The 18,751-nt window shown below is 41.5% G+C and overlaps 1 pseudogene; it reads right to left on the bottom strand.

Annotated features, from left to right (window-relative positions):
* The window catches only part of LOC100626329, a 74,038-nt pseudogene continuing 59,053 nt past the window's right edge, over nucleotides 3,767-18,751 (bottom strand).

Raw genomic sequence — 18,751 nt, 5'->3', positions numbered from 1 at the left:
ATTGTTTCCACGATCTCCTGCTGTAGAAAAAGCCACCCTAAAACTTAGTGGCATGAGCTGCTTTATTAAGTTCCTGGATTGTGCAGATCAAGAATTCAGGAGGGCCCACCAGGGATGACATGTCTCTTCACAGTGTCTGGAGTCTCACCTGGGAAGATATTAATAAGTAGGAGCTAGAATCACCTGGAAGGTTCTTCAGTCTCATGTCGGGCACATAGGCCATGATGAGTTGTGACAGGGCTCAGTTGAGGCTATCACCAGAGAGCCTACACAGGGCCTCTTGCTGTGGGTTGGGCTTCCTCACAGCGTGGCAGCCTCAGGATGATCCTAACTTAAGAGAAACATTTAAGGATCTCATGTACCACCTGTATTGGTCAGGGTTCTCCACAGAGGCAGACCAACAGCATGTGTGTATATATATATGTATATGTGTGGATACAGTGGATCCTTGAGCCACATGGACTTGAACTGTGCAGGTCCATATATACAATAATTTTTTTTTAACTAAATACATACTGTAGGACTACACAATCTTTGAAGGGCTCATTGTAATTTTATACGTGCATTTCTTTTTTCTCTTTTCTTTTTTTTTTTTTTTTTTTGCTTTATAGGGCCATACCTGCAGCATGTGGAAGTTCCCCAGCTAGGGGTCAAATCAGAGCTGCAGCTGCCAGCCTACAGCACAGCCACAGCAATGCAGGATCCGAGCCATGTCTGCAACCTACACCATAGCTCACAGCAACACCAGATCCCTAACCCACTGAGTGAGGCCAGGGATTGAACCCACATCCTCATGGATCCTAGTCGGGTTCATCACCACCAAGCCACAATGGGAACTCCCATTTATGTGGATTTCTGACTGCACAGACTGTAGCCCTAATCCTTCTATTGGGCACTATTTCAAAAGGAATTGGCTCACACAATTATGGAGGCTAACAATTCCAAAATCTGCAGGATAGAGACCCAGGAGAGCCAGTAATACAGTTCTAGTCTGAAGGTTGGCAGACTGCTTGAGAGCCAGGAAGAGCCGATTTTGTAGATGAAGTCCAAATGCGGTCTTGAAGGAATTCTCTTTTGCTCCTGGGAGGCTTCCTTTTGTTCTCTTCTGGCCGTCATTTGCTTGGATGAGCCCCGCCTACCACCTGGAGGGCAATCTGCTTTACATTTCATTTAAATGTTAATCTCATATAAAACATCCTCACAGAAACTCTCAGAATAATGTTTGACCAAATATCTGGACACCCTGTGGCCCAGCCAAGTTGACACATAAAATTTACCATCACACCACCCTGATAACACCTTCTCGGTTTTAAAAAATACTTAAAATTTCCTTTTGTTTTATTGCCAGATAATTTGCCTGCTAAATCTCTATCTTTTTTTGTTTGTTTGTTAGTTTTCTGCCTTTCTGGCTTCATCAGAGTTCAGAATCATTTTCCCTAAATTCCTGTTTGGAGTGACACAACACAAGAGTCACATATACATGACTCAAAGAAGTAAATCTGCATTACACTTGAATTTGTAAAGAACAAGTTCAGGCTTTGGAAGAATTACCTCTGTAGTCTCCAGGTTTTAATCCTCAGAGAGCAGCTGAGATGGTATCTCCATTTTGGTCCTAATGCAGATGCTGGTTCAGATTTGTCATCCTGCTTCCGTGTCTCCAACCCCCATTATCCTCATCTATATTCCATTCTGCTTCCTGTTGGACTGTTTCCTGCCTCACATTAATTAATACTCATTGTAGAGAGCTCTCAGCCAGTCGATAATTGTACAAAGTTCAAGCCATAAAACTCAGGCATTCTGTTGCAACTACAAAAACTGCATCATCTGTGTTCGTGTTGCTCTTTTTCTGCTTATAGTAGTTATTAGAGAAAACGTGCAATGCAAGAATTGCAGGAGGGGTGACTCTTCCATATGGCTGCTTTCAAATAGGGAGCAGAGCCCTGGATGAAGGCTTCTATTCAGATTTCTTATACTCAGAAATATTATGGACTTCTGCAGCACTAGGCAGGAAGAAGCTTCTAGTCTAAATAGTACCTAGAAGCTCTCATATGAAGCAAACCCCTCACTTACATAAGACTTGACTGCAAAGGAGCTGTTTCTGCTAGAGCTGGGATGAGGATGTATTCTTCCAACATCTGTTTGGAATACCCTGGGCTGGAGGTTCAAGTGCAGATTCCTGGTCCCCACCCAGACCAACTGAATGACAGTCTCTAGTCGGAGGACTGCCTCAGGCATTTGAGTTTTGTGTGTCTGTGCATGTGTGTTAAAATATATAGGTATATATGTACATATATATAAACACTTGTACACAACGTAAAATTTACTAATTTATCAAAATTTTAAGTGTACAGCAACTTAAATAACATTCATACTGATGTGCAACCATCATGACTCATCCGCAGAAATTTCTCATCATCTCAGACTAAAATTCCATACCTAATAAAAAATAACTTCCTTTCTCTTCATTCTTCAGCCCTTAGTCATCTCTGTTTTCTGTCTCTATGACTTTGAGTATTTTGGGTACCTCAGGTAAATGAAATCATACAATGCTTGTCCTTTTGTGTCTGGCTTATTTCACTTAATATGTTTTCAAGTTTCATCCATATTGCAGCAAGTATCAAAATTGCATTCCTGGAGTTCCCATCGTGGCTCAGTGGTTAACGAATGTGACTAGGAACCATGAGGTTGCAGGTTCAATCCCTGGCCTTGCTCAGTGGGTTGGGGCTCCAGCGTTGCCGTGAGCTGTGGTGTGGGTTGCAGACGTGGTTCAGATCCCGCGTTGCTGTGGCTCTGGCGTAGGCCGGCGGCTACAGCTCAGATTCGACCCCTCCCCTGGGAACCTCCATATACTGCGGGTGCAGCCCTAGAAAAGGCAAAAAGACAAAAAAAAAAAAATTTGCATTTCTTTTTAAGGCTGAATATTATTCCATTTTATATATATATATATATATGTATCCATTGATAGACATTTGTGTTTATTCCATCTTTTAACCATTGTGAATAATGCCACTGTGAATATGGATGTACAAATATCTCTTAGAGTTCCTTTCACTTGTTTTGTATATATACTGAGAATGCATTTGCTTTTTTTTTTTTTTTTTTTCGGCCAAAAACTTTATTGTTTCCATTTGGTCCAAGGGAGCAGGCTCCTCCAGGGTGGTTAAAAAGCTGCCTAGTGCTGCAGAGAGGGGCTTCAGGTAGAAGCCCTGACACTAGAGGGCTCCTCAAAGGCCACTGGGCTCCAGAGCCTCCTAGTCCTGCTTGAGGGTGAGGCTTTCAAGAGATGCTTGCCTATCCTGGGGACCAACCAGCTTGTGGAGGTTAGTCATGTAGTTGTCCATCTTCTTTTTTTCGTTTTAATGATTTTGATTAAGGTATTTTTGCATTCCGTAAAAATTTACCTATTTCAATTGTAGAGTTTGATGAATTTTTTTGGTAGGTGTACACAATTGTGTGGCCACACTACAAAGACACAGTTTCCTTATACCCCTGTTGATGCCCTCCCCCCAACCCAAACTCTCATTAATTTGCCTTCTCTAATTAATCTCTTGCCTTTTCTAGAATTTTCTATAAATGGAATTGCACAGTCCATGTCATTGAGTGTGTCGATGTTTTGTTCTGTTTTATTGTGAAATGAGTTATGGGCAGAGACAAAGCCTGGAGAAGAACCGAGCCTGGTAGAGCAGGCTATCCTCTGCCTGTGGGTGGAGTTGGTCCCTCCAAGTGGTACAACTTCATGGGCTATGAGAGTGGACCTCTGACCTTTCTATGGGCCACCCACATGCGCAGCTGAGAGCATGACATAATCATCATGCATCTTCCTGATGAGTTTCACCTGCTCATCCAGGCGGTTGTTCTCCAGGAAGTCACAGAGGTAGCGGTCTGCAGGGGAAGAACCCAGGGCATGTAGATCCAAATGGGCCTGGTTCAGTTTTTCTCCATGAGCAGGGTGGCTTCCGGAGCATCCTGGGTTTTACCTCATCCTCAGATGGCTTCTGCATGTCCTGGAAGAGGGTACAGATGGGTGCTGGTTTTGCATCTTTCCCTTGTGCTTCTCCTCCGCAAATTGCAGAAACAGTGGCCCACCCTCCAGAGCAACATCCTCTCTGTGGAAATAAAACCCCAGAGAGAGGTAGGTATAGGAGGCCAGCATGCTGACCAGGCGCTTGATGAAGGCCTCCACCTCGTTAGAATAATTCTGATGAAACTGGGCACTCGTGGTTGATCTGTTATGAGGAGTTAAACTCAAAAAATAGTGTTGGCTAGTCCCGGAGGCTGAAGATAGCTGAGTGGCTGATTCTGAGGGTTGAGGCTGGAAAAAAACTTGGAGGGAAGTCAGAGGCAAAGGGATGTTCATTGCAAACAACGTGGAAGCAAAAAACAAATCCAACAGACTGCTGAGCACACTGCTGCATGTGCACTCTTAACAAGCTTCTCTAGTGAGCCTCTTACCTGAAACTTTGATAGCCAGTAGCTTAGAGTTTTCCTAGTAAATTGTTTTGCCAAATCTTATGCAAATGTATCTTGAAACTTAGTTTGAAGGAGATGACTGAGTGGGGTTTTGCACCATCTCTTTTCTTTTGCCAGACCATCTTCCTGATCCATGTTAAGGTCGCCAAGCCTTGAGCCTCACCTACTATGAGCATCTCCTGTGATGAGTCCCTTCCCTTTCCACGTTTTTCTCAGCACAGGGGTCAGAGGACACTTCCCAAAATGCCTCTCTGCTTTTTCAAATCCATCCTAACTTCTTCCAAAACCTTACAGCCATTCGCAGTTGGGCTCCATCCATCTTCTCAGCCTCATCTTCCCCTAGAAATGCTACCTTCTTGCTTAGGGTTTCTCTGAGTTTTCTCCTGGACCACCAGCATCAGCATTACCTGGGAACTTGTAAGAGGTGCAGATTCTCAGTTGGCTTCAGACCAATTCAGTGAGGAAAGGGAGCAGGGTATGGAACCCAGCAACCTGTGTTCTAATAAGCCCTCCAGGTGATTTTTTTTTCTTTGATACATGCAGTGACTTGATGTGGGATTGCAGTTCCCAGACCAGGGATTGAATCTGGGCCACAGCAGTGAAATCACTGAATCATAACCACTAGACCACCAGGGAACTCCCAACAAGCCCTCCAGATGATTCTGAGTGTGAGAACCACTCCTGTCACCAAGGAAAGTCTTGTGAGAGTCTTTCCAAAACATGTCCCTGTGCCAGCTTCACACTATCCCACCTGGCAGAGACAGCTTGCTCTTTCTGCCCACTCAAACCATGTGTGGCCTCCAAGCCCCAAGTCATTTGCTGCCTCCTTCACAGACAGAGCCTCTGTTGAATCCCCTGTGGGAAAGCCCTCCCCCAGTTCTGTACTTGGCTGGGCCCTTTTCTGTGTGCCATTTGTCAGTTCATCCCTTACTGGCTTGTATCCTCTGTGCCTGGCACGTGACAGGTAATGACTGCATTTTATTGAGTCGAATAGATTTGCTTTACCTCTACTGGATTTGAAAGGAAGCTGGGGAATTCTTCAAATTGTCACCCAGCTCCCTTTAGACCAGCTAGGGCGCCATATTCTTAGTCCTAAATCATTGATGAGGAGAATCAGACGCTTCTGACAGAAATCCAACCATGACTTACCAGCCCTGAACCAAAGGTGGGTGGTGTGAACTTATGTGCACATCAATCAGGTGGCATCCTGATAAGCATTTCTCTCAGGAAATGAGTGAGACCCAGTTGCAGCAACAGATGGGTAGTGGGGGTGGGGAATCAGAGCCGCCTGCATCCACCAGAGAGAAAGGGCTGCAGCAAAGCACAGGTGCAAGGCTTTTGTTCCCTAGCCCGCTCCCTTCGAGTTAATGGAGACGTCTGAGAGCACTTCTCTTTTCTTGCGAGCTTTATGGCCCACATCATCTGAAGAATGCATTAGCATTCTTGCAATTACTCAAAATGGAATAAATGCTGAATTTTGTGTAGAAAATCTAGGAGTGTGTGCCAGGTTCAATTAAGTCTTCTACAAAGCCTGTGAGAAGCAACAGTGGGAAGGCGAGATCTAATTTTTCCTCCAGATACTGAAGAGTCTCCATAGTCTGTGGGGAATGCTATAATGAGTTCATAATGAGAATGTCTATCTTTTAATTCAAGTGCTGCCCAAGTCACTAGAAAATGGGGTGGGAAATGCTTTTCTACACATAATTTGATAAGAGGATTCATTATAAATACTGTTGTAGAATTATTAAAATGTTGACTGATTTTTCCCATCATTCTTCTTCCTAATAGTTGGTTAGTGAGGATGAAAAGCAATTATTTTTATAATACATTTTCATGTAATTGGCAGCTAAGTATACTCAATAGAGAATAATGTACTACTCTGCAATGAATTCTTTAAAAGGAAAGAAGTGAATTGAGAAGATTCTGAAAATTTTTACCCTTTGGGCTGCAAACACAGATCTCCCCATCATCAATCATTATCTGTAATTTACAATATTTTAAACATTGAAGGTGGTGTTATTATTTCTTTAAAAAGGCATAATTCTTTGAGAGTTCTGCACTTGGGACCAGTTTGTAGTGTTGCTTCAAATTTGCAAGCTGCATACAGTGACAGGAAAAACATGTTTGCTTTCTTAAGTTGGCCATTTTTAGCTGTACAAGCTAAATGGAAAAAGCAATCTTATTTAGAACTATGCTACAATTTCTTGATATATGAAAGGAAGGTGTTTATATTTAATGAAATTCCAAACCTAGGAGTTCCCATCATGGCTCAGCAGTAATGAACCTGACTAGTATCCATGAGGACTTGGGTTTGATCCCTGACCCCACTCAGTGGGTTAAGGATCCGGTGTTGCTGTGAGCTGTGGTGTTGGTCGCAGACACAACTTGATCTCAAGTGTCTGTGGCTGTGGTGTAGGCCAGTAGCTATAGCTCCAATTCAATCCCTAGCCTGGAAACTTCCATATGCCATGGGTATAGCCCTGCCCCCCCAAAAAAAAGCAGAAGAAAAAAAAGAAATTCAAAAACCACTCAGTGAATACATGGAATACATGGAACAGGGAGTTGCTTAGTCTAAGAACATTTTTTACCTCTTCTTCCCAAGAAGCTCATGAAGGAAATCACCTCCTAATGTTTACAAATTGTGATTACAACAGCCAATAACCATTTAGAAACTTCTAGGAAACTATTTCAGTTTATGTCTCCAAGACAATAGTTTCTAGGTCCTAGGAAAAGGTTTCAAACACACAGGAGAATGTGTGAAATTTTTCTGTTTATCTTTCCACTATAATTCTTCTCACTCTTACATATATGGCTTTAGGGCTGTCCTTCACCCCCTCCCATATTCCCTTGAAATTCTTTCTGCAGTAGATGGAGAGCGTTCTTCTTGGGGAGCTATCTGACTCAAGGTCAGGTTTGGAGTTATACAAAGGAGTGTCCATGAGCTTTCACTGTAGGTGAAGGCAGATCTGTGCTGGCATGTAGCTTCTATCCTTCTAAAGAGGGGAATGCTTTGATGTCTGTGAGAAAGACTGGGATTGCTAGATTGTCCTGTGCAGCTATCAGATGCTGTGGTGGGGGGTGGTCCCAGTTTTTTATTCATTTGTTCAGCATAGTTTCGTTAAAGAGAACTGAAGTTTGTTAGGTGCGTGAATTCATTCCAGTAATATTCCTTCAGCTTCTTTCATCTTCATATTTAAGAAATGCATTTGAATTTCTTTCTCCCCCAAACTTGGGGGTTTTGTTTTGTTTTGCTATGTCCTTCCTAGCTTTTTATTCTAACCTTAGAAAATTGGAATACCAGGATTCCTTAATCTTGTCACTGGTGCTTTGTAGAGCTTCATGTGTTTAAAAGAGTATTGAGTTGACCAGGTCCATCACAAGGCATGTGCAGACTTCTAGTTTGAATTGGTCTCAAGCTTCTGCTGTCCACTCTCTCATTGACGAAACTAAGATGCCTCGTGGTTCTGTAAACTGCTTTCTTATTCCCATCACTTGATGTTCAATATCATGTTTTAGAAATTTGTATGAGCAAATTCTATCCAGAAATAGTTTTTTTTTTAATTGTCGGATGGGAAATATTTTATTATTTTTATTTTATGTTTATTTTTTGTCTTTTTGCCATTTCTTGGGCCGCTCCCATGGCATATGGAGGTTCCCAGGCTAGGGGTCGAATCGGAGCCGTAGCCACTGACCTATGCCAGAGCCACAGCAACGTGGGATCCAAGCCACATCTGCAACCTACACCACAGCTCACGGCAATGCCAGATCCTTAACCCACTGAGCAAGGCCAGGGATTGAACCCCCAACCTCATGGTTCCTCGTCGAATTCGTTAACCACTGAGCCACGATGAGAACTCCCAGAAATAGTTTTAACTAATCACAGATACCAAGAACCACAGTCTGCTGCCACTGGCAATTTTTTTTTCTTTTTCTTTTAATGTGTGCCAGGAACTTTATTTTTTTAAGTTTTCTGGAAGTATAATTGATTTACAATGTTGTGATGATTTCTTCTGTACAACAGTGTGATTCGGTTATACACACTCATCCATTCTTTTTCAGATTCTTTTCCCAAATTTGTTTTCATTCATGTCTCTTGCCTGCTCATCTCCTAAGACATGGTCATCTCCAATGACAAATAGTCTTTAATAACTCCTCCCTTGGCCATCAGATAGGAGATTTCTGAAAGGGTCTCACCAGGCCAGGTATCAATTTGAGAGGCAATTATTTTTCTGTGTTCAGCAACCTGAGGATCAAAGATTTCACTTGGTGACATAAAACCTGACAGTGACATTGTGCAATCTTGTTTCACTAATGACTGTATTCGTGGCTTATTTGGTTCTCCCAAGCCTTGCATTCATAATGGCCTGCTTGCTTTATACAAATATATTTTTCATAACAATATGCTTGTTTCTTTTCTTCATAAAAAGGCACCTAGTCTTGCCTGCTTGTCTCCATCTTTCAAACATTGTAGCTACCATCTTATTCAGACCCTGTTTGTTTTCTCTTGTGGATTGTCCCCGACTTGGTGCATGACTCCATCCCACATATGCTCATCAAATTAAGCTTCCAAAAGTGAAGCTCTATCATATCATTTTCCTTGCTTGGAAACCTTCAGATTTTCTCTCCCACTTAATGAACTTGCGCTGACATCCAAGGCCCTGCATACTGGAGCCGTAACCAACTCTTTCCATCCTGTTTCCCAGTCTCCACATCCCCTCTTTCCATAACTTTCAGCCAAAAAGAAACACACTGCAGCTTTCCATATCCATACCTTTTTCAAGTGGTGTGCAACAGGGGTTGGCACACTATGCCCCGTGGTTGGATCTCTGCAGTCCATTTTTGTACAGGACAAAAGCTAAGAATGACTTTTAGGGGACTTCCCATTGTGGCTCAGCAGGTTAAGAATCCTACTAGCATCCATGAAGATGAGGGTTCGATCCCTGGCCTCACTCAGTGGGTTAAGGATCCAGTATTGCCATGAGTTGTGGTGTAGGCTGCAGATGTGGCTCAGATCTGGTGTTGCTGTGGCTGTGGCATAGGCTGGCAACAGCTGCAACTCAGATTTGACCCCTAGCCTGGGAACATCCAGACGCCACAGGTGCAATCCTAAAAAGACAAAAAAAAAAAAAAAAAAATGGTTTTTACATGTTTCTAAGGTAGAAAAGGAAGAGGGTAAAAGTGTACAACAGAGAAAGAATGTGACCTGCACACCTTAAAATATTTATTATCTGGTCTTTACTGAACAAGTTTGCCAACGCCTGGCCTAGAGAACACCCTTCCCTCTCCTGTTGATGCCATGAAACTCACATTTTTCACTGCAGGCCTGTGCCAAATGCTCAATACAGCCTCACAAACCTCTCTATACACAACTGCCCAGATGTTTCCTTTCCTCAAACCAACTTAGGGTCTTGTTAGTTCTCAGAGCTCTTACTTTTCTCTGTTATACCATAATTATATGTGTACTTTTTTATTAAGCTAAAGCTCCTTGAGGATAGAGATGATTTCTTTCTTTCTTTCTTTTTTTTTTTTTTTTAGGTCTTTTTATCTTTTGGGGGCCAATCTGAGGCATATGCAGATTCTTAGGCTAGGAGTCAAATCAAAGCTACAGCTGCCAGCCTACACCACAGCCACAGCAACACGGAATCCACACCGCATCTGCAACCTACACCACAGCTCACGGCAACGCAGGATCCTTAACCCTGAAGACTGAGCGAGGACAGGGATGGTACCCACATCCTCATGGATGCTAGTCGGGTTTGCTAACCACTGAGCCACAACAGGAATTCCTCATTTCTTACTTTTTTTTTTTTTTTTTTTAAACAAATGCTCTTCCAGCATTCCAGCGTCTGGTAAAATGAATTATAGACTAAAAATACTTAGTAAATATTTGTGATTGAATTCAATTAGGGTCAAATAAATATAAGCCATTTCCTGGATTTCTAAAAATGGATGAGAGGTTTCCTCTTTACCTGAGCCTTGGGTTATGCTATCCAATGAGCAGTGTTCTCTGGAGGGGGCTGTTTCCCAGAATACAGCATAAGGGCAGGTCTGATGTTGAGCGAATCCACGGGAGCTGCTTGAAATTCTCTCTGGCCAAGGGATGAAAACATGTGAATTAACTCCTAAAGATGTCACTTATGGACACTCCTGTCATGGCACAGCAGAAACGAATCCAAGAACCATGAGATTGTGGGTTTGATCCCCAGCCTCACTCAGTGGGTTAAGGATCCAGCGTTGCCTTGAGCTGTGGTGTAGGTTACAGACTCGGCTCAGGTCTGGCATTGCTGTGGCTCTGGTATAGGTGGGCGGCTACAGCTCCAGTTAGACCCCCAGCCTGCAGAGTGTGCAGTCCTAAAAGGCCAAAAAAAAAAAAAAAAAAAAAAAAATCACTTACTCCAAAGGGCTCTCATGTTTACAGAGTTTACTGTTTAATAGTGAAGTGGATAATTGATTTGGATCGTCCTTTCTATGAATTTTTATGTTGGAATTTGGGAGTTTCCACTCTAGGTCTGTAAGGATCATAATTTCCCAAGCCAGGTATTCTCTGAGGCATTCTCTATAAAACTACTAAAAGCATTTGGGAGAAGTTTTGGCATAATTCCAAGATATGTGAGGTTAAAATACAGAAGTGGATAGGTGAGGTAACATGACAGATAAGTTGTTGAAGAACTGTCAATGAGGTCGCTCTTCCTAACCAGGATAAATTGGTCGTCTGTTGGATTTTGTGCATGTCAGCCATTTTCACCTGACAATAAGTATAGGAAGCATCCTTTAGGCAGGAAGCAACCTGGGGGAGGTCCAAGGAGGGATATGGACTTTGAAATAGGAAAAGAAGAGCTGAAGGGTTTCATACAGATTTCAGGAAAGGCAACATGGTCATCAATGTGAAGATTCCGTCTCTTATCTGTGACAAATCCAACAAGGACACACACATACACACACACTGAATAAGAATGTAAAGTCCAAAAAAAAAAAAAAGGAGTTCCCGTCGTGGCACAGTGGTTAACAAATCCGACTAGGAACCATGAGGTTGCGGGTTCGATCCCTGCCCTTGCTCAGTGGGTTAACGATCTGGCGTTGCCGTGAGCTGTGGTGTAGGTCACAGACGTGGCTCGGATCCCGAGTTGCTGTGGCTCTGGTGTAGGCCGGCGGCTACAGCTCTGATTAGACCCCTAGCCTGGGAACCTCCATATGCCGCGGGAGTGGCCCAAGAAATGGCAAAAAGACCAAAAAAAAAAAAAGAATGTAAAGTCCAAAGATATATATGGGAAAATTCATGTCATACAGCCAGGAGAGCTTTTATCATAGTTGAGAAAGAAAGCAACTATTGAAGCCAGAAATAGAGTACCTGGAGTTACAGCTGTGGTACAACAGGATCAGCGGTGTCTCTGCGGCCCTGGGACACAGGTTCAATCCCTGTCTCTGCACAACGGGTTAAGGATCTGGCATTGGTGCAGCTGTGGCATAGGTGGCAATTGCAGCTAGGATCTGATCCCTGGCCTGGGAACTCCACATGCTGCGGGGCAGCCAAGAAAGAAAAAAAGAAGAAATAGTGTACCTTGTTTCAGGTCTAAGGAGTGAAGCAAGGCCATCATTAGCTAATAAGTAACCATGTCAGAATTAGAGGATTGGACATAGCTCCAGAGTCAAAGGGTGAGGCAGGGCAAGCTGAGAGGATCAGGATGGAGAGTGTGCCTGGCATGAGGGTGTCAAACACATAGTGGTAACAACATGGGAAAGGAGTTTCTGGTCAAGGTCACGAGAAGACCATTCTTCTTGTGAGATTGCATCCAGGTACCAGTCTAGGGCTCTAGGCCTTTAAGCACCAATGACATTTTCCTAAGTAGCCACAATACTATTGTCACACCTAAAAGAAAAAAATCATTACTTAATATTATTCGGTACTTGGTCCATTTTCTATTTCTCTCAATTGTCTTCAAAATAACAAAATGGAAGCTCTTGACACAATTAATACAGTGACATATTTTCAAAGACTGGTGGAGCCTCATGTTTATTGATTTTATGTTCCATCTCTGAGGATCATGAATAAATATTTTCAAAATCCCATGGTGACAGAAGCAGTAGCATGATGTCGTGTTGGAGACTCCAACAAGGTCAGGAGCTGGACCAGGGTGATATGATAGAAACACCAGAGAGAAGCAGAATTCACCAGGGTGAGCAGGCAACTGCCCACAGAGGGAGGCTCTCAGGGTGCAAAATCTTCTTCTTCTAAACTTCCTCCTAAAACTCCTCCATCTTTCTCATCTGCTAACCCCTCCTCCCTAATACCTGGGTGGGGTGAGGGAGAGAGCAAGTTCAGGCAGTTGGAGCAACAGAGAGCCCAAAGCAGGACACTCTGGCTGTGGCTTCCCAGCCTAGCTCTTTTCTCACCACATGATCCGCTGTTCCACCCTCTCTGTTCCAAGTCACGTACTATCAGGTTGCCTTTTGGCTCACCCCTCCCTTCTCTTCATTTTGCTTTGACCTTCTGACTCTTCCTAGGGCTTTGTTAATATAGCCACTTCCTCTGGCCAAATTTCAGTTACCTCAACATTTGGAATCTCTACCCCTACTTCATTGTGCTTGTCCCCTGCCCCCAGTAATTGCCCTTTGGCTCCCATATTCTGGTAAGAGAGAAGCCCTAGTCTCTGCTCTCACAGCCCAGACAACATCTTGACTGTGACTCATGAGAAGCCTTGAGCTAGAACCACCAAGCTGAGCCATTCCTCAATTCCTGATTCCCACAAACTCTGAGATAATAAAAGTTTATGTCCAAAGCTGCTAAATACAAGGTACTGTTGTTAAGTAGCAATAGGTGAATAAGTTCCTCGTTTCTTCCTACATTTACTCATTTGACCCAACAAAGTATTATCGGCTCGGATGCAAAGCAAAGTCTGCAGCAGGGTACACAGCTGAAGCATCCCTGGGTAGAAAGAAACAGCTACATCCCAGACTTAGATCCACACATGGGCAACTCTCCCCCTCAGTAGTAGAACAGCCCCTATTTCCAAAGAAGCTGCATTTAAGGCACCTGCCTTATCAGATAAAGGGAGGGTACCCTATTTTTGACGTATTTTAGAGACAGAGATTGTATCAATTCTCTAGAATTGTTTTCGCAATCCATGACTTTGTTTAAGGAAGTTAATTTCCTCCCTTCGGCAAAGTTCTTGCTATGATTTGAGTCCCTTTATTCCAGTCACCTCTTGGGTGAAGACAGGAAACATGTTTGGTATAACAAACCCTTCACTGACTCCAAATTACGCATCTCGGCATCGACAAAATTAATTTTTAAAGGGAGCAGATCCCACTGTGCTAAGTAAAACTGAAATAAATAATGTATCTCTATGTGTGTCTCATGTGCTTGTCCCTAGCCGGATTGTGTGAATGAGGGATTGAATCAGCCCCAATTTGAGCTCAGAGACCAAGGCAGTGATGCAGTGTTATTACTTTTTGGTACAAGTATACTTCCTTCAGTGTGTAATTCTTTTTCATGCTCAGACCCATAGGAGAAATCTTCTAAGGCATCAGCTTGAATTTCCTGGCATTGTTTGCTACATCTCCCCATTGGTACATTGCTGATGCACTCTCTGATGTATGACTTTCTTCTTCAATACATGCATTTTAAATTAAGCATGATTTTCCATGATACTTGCATAGACTATATAGCAGCTTTGAATTCTTGAATAAATTACTATTATGGTCATGGTGTATCTCCCAGACCACTCTATTAGAGAGTTGAGGGGAAAATACATTCTTTAAATCAGCTGTAATTTTTCATTCCAGTAGAAAATTGTTGGGCAAATGAGTAAATAAATTTGAATTGTAATCCTATTCACATAGGTTCCTCTAGCGCCAGCCTTTAAACCATGTTTGCTGAAAACTCAGGTATGCCAGTTTTTTTTTAAATTTAATGTGTAGTTGATTTACAATGTTTCTTCCGTTTCTGTTGTGCAAAAAAGTGATCCAGTCCACACAGTTCCCTATACTGTACAGTAGAGCCCCATTGCCCATCCCTTTCAAATATAACAGTTTGCATCCAAAAACCCCTTACCACCCATCCATCCCACTCCTTCCCCTCTCCTCACTGGGAACCACAAGTCTGCTCTCCTTGGCCATGATCTGTTTCTGTTTTATATATAGCATAATATGTGCCATATTTTAGATTCCACACACAAGTGATATCATATGGTATTTGTCTTTTTCTTTCTGGCTTGCTTCACTTGGTATGAGAATCTCTACTTCCATCCATGGCGCTGCAAATGACATTATTTTGTTCTTTTTTATGGCTGAGTAGTATTTCATTGTGTATATATATACACCACATCTTCTTAATCCATTCATCTGTTGATGGACATTGAGGTTGTTTCCATGTCTTGGCTATTGTGAATAGCACTGCAATCAACATAGGGGAGCATGTATCTGCTTCAACGAAAGTTTCGTCCAGATGTATGCTCAGGAGTGGTATTGCTGGATCATATGGTAGTTCTATATTTAGTTTTCTGAGGTGCCTCCATACCGTTTTCCAAAGTGGTTGTGCCAATTTACATCCCCACCAGCAGCAAAGGAGGGTACCCTTTTCTCTACATCCTCTCCAGCATTTGTTGTTTGTTGACTTCTTAATGATGGCCATTCTGTCAGATGTGAGGTAGTACCTCATTGTAGTTTGATTTGCATTTCTCTAATAACTAACTAGTGATGCTGAGTATTTTTTCATGTGCCTGTTGGCCATCCATGTGTCTTTTGGAGAATTGTCTATTTATGTCTTCTGCCCATTTTTCAATTGGGTTGTTTGTTCTCTGGTTGTTGAGTTGTATGTGTTGTTTGTACATTGTTTGCAAAGATTTTTCTCCCATTCTTTGGGTTGTCTTTTTGTTTTTCTTTTTTTTTCTTTTTTTTTTTTTTTGTCTTTTTTTGCTATTTCTTTGGGCCGCTCCCGCGGCATATGGAGGTTCCCAGGCTAGGGGTCCAATCGGAGCTGTAGCCACCGGCCTACACCAGAGCCACAGCAACGCAGGATCCGAGCCGCGTCTGCAACCTACACCACAGCTCACGGCAACGCCGGATCGTTAACCCACTGAGCAAGGCCAGGGATCGAACCTGCAACCTCATGGTTCCTAGTCGGATTCGTTAACCACTGCGCCACGACGGGAACTCCTCTTTTTGTTTTTCTAATGGCCTCCTTTGCCATGCAAATGCTTTTGAGTTTAATTAGGTCCCATTGGTTTATTTGTTTCTTTTTTATCATTATTCTAGGAGGTGGATTGAACAAGATGTTGCTGTGATTTATGTCAAAAAACATTCTGCCAATGTTTTCTTCTAAGAGTTTGATGATAGTATCTGGCCTTATATTTAAGTCCTTAATCCATTTTGTGTATGGTTTTAAATAGTGTTCTCTTTTCATCTTCTACATGTAGCTTTCCAGTTTTCTAAGCACCATTTATTGAAGAGACTACCTTTCTTCCATTGTATGTTCTTGCCTCCTTTGTCATGGATTAGTCAACCATAGGTACTTGGGTTTATTTCTAGCTTTATATCCTGTTCCACTGATGTATATTTCTGTTTTTGTGCCAATACAATATCATTTTGATGACTGTAGCTTTGTAGTATTGTCTGAAGTCAGGAAGCTTGATTCTGTCATTTTTGTTTGTCTTTTTCAATATTGCTTTGGCTATTTGGGGTCTATTGTGTTTCCACACAAATTTTAAAATATTTTGTTCTAGTTCTGTAAAGAATGTAATTGGTAATTTGAGAGGGATTTCATTGAATCTATAGATTGCCTTGCATAGTATAGTCATTTTGACAACACTGATTCTTCCAATCCAAGAGTATGGTATATCTTTCCATCTGTTTCTGTCATCTTTGATTTCTTTCATCACTGTCTTATAATTTTAAGAGTATAGTTTTTTGTCTCTTTTGATATTAAAGAAGTGCTTTATTGTTTTTTATGTGATGGTAAATGGGATGAGTTCTCTGATTTCTCTTCCTGATATTTCATTATTATTATATAGAAATACAAATGATTTCTCTGTATTAATTTTGTAGCCTGCAACTTTGCCAAATTCACTGAGGAGTTCTAACAGTTTTCTAGTGCTGTCTTTAGGTTTTTCTAGGTATAGTATCATGTCATCTGCAAACAGTGATAGTTTTAATTCTTCTTTTCCAATTTGGATTCCTTTTATTTCTTTTACTTCTCTGATTGCTGTGGCTAGGACTTCCAAAACTATGTTAAATAATGGTGGTAAAGTTGGGCATTCTTGTCTTGTTCCTTATCTTAGTGGAAATGTTTTCAATTTTTCACCATTGAAAATGATGTTAGCCGTGGATTTTTCCTATATAGTTTTTATTATATTGAGGTAGGTTCCCTCTATTTCCACTCTCTGAAGAGTTTTTATCAGAAATGGGTGTTGAATTTTGTCCAAAGCCTTTTCTGGATATATTGAGATGATCATGTGGTTTTTATTTTTCAGTTTGGTCATGTGGTGTATCACATTTATTGATTTGCAGATGCTGAAGAATCCTTGCATGCCTAGGCTAAATCCCAAGTGATCATGGTGTATGACTCTTTTACTATATATTTGGATTTGGTTTGCTAGTATTTTGTTGAGGATTTTTGCATCTATGTTCATTAGTGATATTGGTCTGTAATTTTCTTTCTTTTTTTTTTTTTTTTGTGGTATCCTTGTCTGGTTTTGGTATCAGGGTAATGGCAGCCTCATAGAATTACCTTGGGAATGTTCCTTCCTCTGCTATTTTTTGGAAGAGTTTCAGAAGAATAGGTACTAACTTTTCACTGAATGTTTGATAGAATTCACCTCTGTAGGCATCAGGTCCTGAACTTTTGTTTTTTGAAAGGTTTTAAATCACACTTTCAATTTTGGTACTTGTGATTGGTCTGTTCAAATTTTCAATTTCTTCCTGCTTCAGTCTTGGTAGGTTGTGCTTTTGTAAGAATCTGCCCATTTCTTTTAGGTTGTCCATTTTATTGACTCTAGTTAATTATAGTAGTCTCTATTATCCTTTGTATTTCTGTGGAGTCAGTGGTAATTTCTTTTTCATTTCTAATTTTATTTTATTTTAGTGTTTTTATTTTTTTATTACTCAAATGAATTTATCACATCTGTAGTTGTATAATGATCATAACAATCTGATTTCACAGGATTTCCATCCCACAGCCCAAGCACATTCCCCCACCCCCCAAACTGTTTCCTCCAGAGACCATAAGTTTTTCAATGTCTGTGAGTCAGCATCTGTTCTGCAAAGAAGTTCAGTCTGTCCTTTTTTCAGATTCCACATGTAAGTGAAAGCATTTGATGTCGGTGTCTCATTGTATGTCTGACTTCACTTAGCATGATAGTTTCTAGGTCCATCCATGTTGCTAAAAATGCCAGTATTTTGTTCCTTTTAATGGCTGAGTAATATTCCATTGTGTATGTTTACCACATCTTCTTGATCCACTCCTCTGTCGATGGACATTTAGGTTATTTCCATGTCTTGGCTATTGCAAAGAGTGCTACGGTGAACATCAGAGTACATGTGTTGTTGCGAGTTTGATTTTCTCTGGATAGATGCCTAGGAGTGGGAGTGCTGGATCAAATGGGAGTTCTATTTTTAGTTTTCCGAGGAATCTCCATACTGTTTTCCACAGTGGTTGCACCAATTTACAATCTCACTAACAGTGTACTAGGGTTCCTTTTTCTCCACACCCTCTCCAGCACTTATTGTTTGTAGGGCCATTTTGATGAGGGCCATTCTGACTGGTATAAGGTGGTACCTCTTTGTGGTTTTGATTAGCATTTCTCTAATAATAAGTGATGTTGAACACCTTTTCATGTGTTTTTTGGCCATCCATATGTCTTTTTTGGAGAACTGTCTGTTTAGATCTTCTGCCCATTTTTTGATGGGGTTGTTTGTTTTTTTGGTGTGGAGCTGCAGAAGGTGTTTATAAATTTTGGAGATGAATCCCTTGTCAGTTGATTCACTTGCAAAGATTTTCTCCCATTCTGTGGGTTGTCTTTTCATTTTCTTTAGGGTTTCCTTTGCTGTGCAGAAGCTTTTCAGTTTTATTAGGTCCCATTTGTTTATTTTTGTTTTTGTTGTCAATATTCTAAGAGGTGGATCTCAGAAAATGTTGCTGTCATTTATGTCAGAGTGTTTGGCCTGTGTTTTCCTCTAAGAGTTTTATAGTGTCTGGTCTTATATCTAGGTCTTTAATCCATTTTGAGTGTATTTTTGTGTATGGTGTTAGGGAGTGTTCTAATTTCATTCTTTTCCATGTGGCTGT

This window comes from Sus scrofa, chromosome 15 (assembly GCF_000003025.6).
Source record: "Sus scrofa isolate TJ Tabasco breed Duroc chromosome 15, Sscrofa11.1, whole genome shotgun sequence".
Lineage (NCBI taxonomy): Eukaryota > Metazoa > Chordata > Mammalia > Artiodactyla > Suidae > Sus > Sus scrofa.
Note: the sequence above shows the minus strand (reverse complement) of the source record. Positions and strands in the feature narration are given on the sequence as shown.